General features: G+C 35.0%; 1 pseudogene; it reads left to right on the top strand.

The window, feature by feature from the left end:
- Positions 1 to 549: 549 nt before the first annotated feature.
- On the top strand, positions 550 to 3,867 carry LOC129902431 (glutamate receptor 2.6-like; annotated as a pseudogene).
- Positions 3,868 to 4,070: the final 203 nt, after the last annotated feature.

The following is a 4,070-nucleotide window of genomic DNA, read 5'->3' as shown; positions in this document are numbered from 1 at the left end:
AATGTAAAAATATGAAAAATAACAGTCTTCTTTTTACGATTGCATGAATATTTTTTCGTATAAATTGGATTAGAGGTCGGGGTATTAGAGTCTTGGAGTGGTGAAGGGATCGTGGGGTGGAGGTGTGGGAGAGTAAAATAAAATGAAAAAAAAAATTGAGGGGTGGAGGGGTGAGCGTAAATATTTTTTTTCTGTATTTTATTGAGAAATACGATGGTTGAACTTTTTTTTTCAAGTTTTATGATTTTAACATGCTCAAATAAGATATTTCAATATGAAATAATTAAAAATATTAGTTTAATATTATCCACGCATCACGCAGGTACGTATACTAGTGAATTTATATATTATTTTATGCAAGAAAGAATATGGAATAACTAATAATATATGTATAACTAATTTTTGCATAACTAATACATATATAAAATAATACATAAATTCAATTATAACTTATCCACTAACCTGTTGCCAAACCACCCCATGCTATTAGCAATACATGGGACTATTTAGGTACATAGGAATGCAGCTTTGGTGCACTGACCTTGAAATTTTGCAGCAACTGAGCTTGTCAACAAGAAACAAGTGCATGCCATACTTGGACCATTGACACAGCAAGAAGCTGCTCTAGTTTCTGACTTTGATGATGAAGCCTACAAAGGCATCCCCATTATATCACTAAGTCCAGCTGCCACCTATTCGACAGTATTACTCACAGAATCACCTTCACTAATCCAAATGAGTAATAATGTTAAATCCCAAATGCAATGCTTTGCTGCATTAATTGTACATTACAAATGGAGAAAGGTGATTGCTTAATATGAAATTAGTAACAGTTTCTCTAATATGGATTTTGGGCTAATCACTCACCTTTCAGATTCACTCAAACTTGTTGACTCCTCTATTGAATATCATTTAGCTTTTCCTCCTTTGTTCTCTGTTTCAAATTCAAAATCTTTCATTCAAGAAGAGCTGGTGAAGTTAAGAATCAAGAATGTTAAAGTTTTTGTGGTGGTACAGTGTTCTTTAGAATTCGGTTTGGTTCTTTTTGAGGTGGCAACAGAAATGGGAATGATGGGGAAGGATTATGTATGGATTGTTTCAAACAATATGGCAAGTCTTCTTGACTCTGTCGAACCCTCTGTTTTACTTAACATGCAAGGTGTAATTGGTTTTGAGGCAAATGTTAATGAAAAAACTGTCTTTTAGAGAGTTCATTGTCAAGTTCAGGAAAAAGTACAGATCACAATATCCTGAAGAAGGATATCCAAGTCCTAGCTCATATGCCCTCAAGGCTTATGATGCAACTTGGGCAACTGCTAAGGCCATGCAAAAGTTATCCAGAAGCAATTCAAGTGAACTAGTGAAAAGCATTTTGTTGAGTGATTTTGAAGGTTTAAGTGGGAATGTTAGCTTCAAGAATGGCATGTTATATCAAAAGCCAACCTTTAGGATCGTTAATGTGATTGGCAAAAGCTACAGAGAAGTGTCATTTTGGTCACCAGAATTTGGTTTTTCTGAGGATCTTGTTGAATACAATGGGGTGAAATTGAGAATTGGCAATGGTGTAGGACGTGCTTTGGAGTCAATTTTGTGGCCAGGTGGCATGCAAACTGTTCCAAAGGGGTGGACTATAGGAGGACTAGAAAAACCACTCAAGATTGGGGTACCTGCAAGGGGTGCATTCAATCAGTTTGTGACAGTTAACTTTAACCAAGAAAGGAATGAGACTCTGATTGGTGGATTTTCAGTTCATGTTTTTGAAGCAGTAGTGAGGCAACTTCCCTATTATCTGCCTTATGTTCTTGTTCCCTTATATGGCACTTTTGATGAAATGGTGGTGGGAGTTTCTAACAAGGTATGCATGACTCTAACTTATCCACTGCATCTACCTTTGTGCTTAGCATTTCCCAGTGAATTCTGGTTTAATTTTTCAAAATTGGAAAAATGGTCCAAAGCTATTCTTCTGCTTTACAAATATTTTAATTTTACTCTGTGTCTGTGGTATACTTTGGTGTAGTTCATACCTTTATTTTTAGCAAATTGTTCTTGATTCGGCCTTGACTTTAATGGATCTCTAACATAAACTGGGTGGACACCATGTGTTAACATACTTCAGGAAAAGTGTCAAAACATATTCATCTACTTTTGAATATTGTTTAGAATTACCATCTATTATGGAGTACTTCAAGTTGGAAATTCGTTTAGTCAAGGGTGATAAAAGTCGATTTTCTAGAAGCAAGGATATGAATGATCCCAAAGTATGATGAAAGGTAGAAATAGGACATTTCGTATAGAGGGGAATACTCTTACCCTTTCCCCTTAAGATTTTCATCATCATCGATCAGTCTGTTGTTTAGAGCTCTTTGTTCCTAGTGTTTTGTTGTTTAACATCTGTTAATACTTACCAGTTCATGAAATAGAGTCTGGATGCAGCAGTAGGTGATACAGAAATAATGGCTGATCGCTATGAGTATGCAGAATTTTCACAGCCCTATATTGACTCTGGACTTGTAATGGTTGTGACTGAAAGACCAAAACTCAAAAAGGCCCATTTTATTGTTATAAAGGCCTTCAAGTTGAAATTGTGGATTCTGCTGGCAGTGATGAGCATTTCCACAGGTGTTATCATTTGGTTAAATGACTACGTAAATGACAACCCGGATTTCAACGGTTCGTTCCCTCAGCTTATTGGATCCATGCTTTGGTTCTCTGTCACTGTTCTCTCTTTTTCACAAAGTAAGTTTCAAACTTAGAAATACATTATTTTTCCACCTTCCACCTTCTTTGACATTATTTCCTTATTAGTTCTTAGAAAAAACCAATGTCACATTTCAATACTTCCTTAATGAGAAGCTTTTATAAAACACAAATGTTATGAGTTATGCCATGTTTAAGACCACAAGTTTTAAAGTCTTTATATTTTTCTTAAATTATGTACAGAGTCAAACAAGGTGGAATGAGGAAGTATAGAATAGGGAAAAGAGTCAAAAATGCTCCTTTACTATACGGAATATCTTAATTTTACTCTATGTTATATTCTGGAAGCATTTATACTCATACCATTAGCAAATCGTCTTGTATTTATCCTTAACCTTAACAGAACTCCAACCTGAAGTGTAACAGATGGTAATGAGCCAAAAGTAGTTGAATAAATTCGAAACATTTTCCTGAAATATTTTGACTCAGGGAAATGGGAATCCTTCCTTATCACGATCTTACTAACCATAAAGATAAAAGTGCTCCAAAGTATAACGGGAGGTAACATGAAGATCTTTCATATAGTGGAAGGAAAATTTTAGACATTTTCCCCTTAGAATAAAGTTATACAGAACTATTGTTAACACTTTGGTCTATTCAAACGCTTAAAACTACATTTTGGGAAATCATTATAGGAGAATCGATCAAAAGCAATCTATCTCGGCTTATGCTGACTACATGGTTATGTGTAGTTGTGGTTGTCACAGCTTGCTTTACTGCAGTTCCTTCCTCCATTATGACAGTTCCTAGGCTGGAACCTTCTGTGCTAAATGTTGATTATCTTCTAAGGACCAATGCTGCAGTTGGTTGCAATGGCAATTCATTTATAGTCAGATATCTGGTGAATTTGTAATTCAAGCCGGAGAACATCAAGAAAATCAGTTCAATAAGTGACTACCCTAAAGCTTTGGAGAAGGGAGAAATTTCTGCTGCTTTCTTTGTAGTTCCACATGCCAAAGTTTTTCTTGCAAAGTACTGCAAAGGTTACACCAAATCAGGACCTGTCTTTAAAGCTTGGTGGATTTGTCTTTGTAAGATCAAGAATGTATATTTTTACCTTTTCAATCGTTCTTATCTCCATGTTTAGCAGATAAATTTCACGTATTCTTACTGAACTTTACCCACAAAAATGATAAGAGTCACAATTTTTGTTTTAAGTCCGAATTTTGTCACATTAGAGTAGGCAGAACTTAATTACGGTAAAGTTATGAAATTTTACTGCTATAAAGGTTAGGTTACTGTGATAGATAGGTTTTGTCATTATAATAGTTAAAGTTTAGTGATTGTATTATATAGTGAGTAAAGTTTGGTTA

The sequence above is a fragment of the Solanum dulcamara genome, chromosome 9 (genome assembly GCF_947179165.1).
Source record: "Solanum dulcamara chromosome 9, daSolDulc1.2, whole genome shotgun sequence".
Classification (NCBI taxonomy): domain Eukaryota; kingdom Viridiplantae; phylum Streptophyta; class Magnoliopsida; order Solanales; family Solanaceae; genus Solanum; species Solanum dulcamara.
This window is presented reverse-complemented; position numbering and strand designations above follow the sequence as displayed.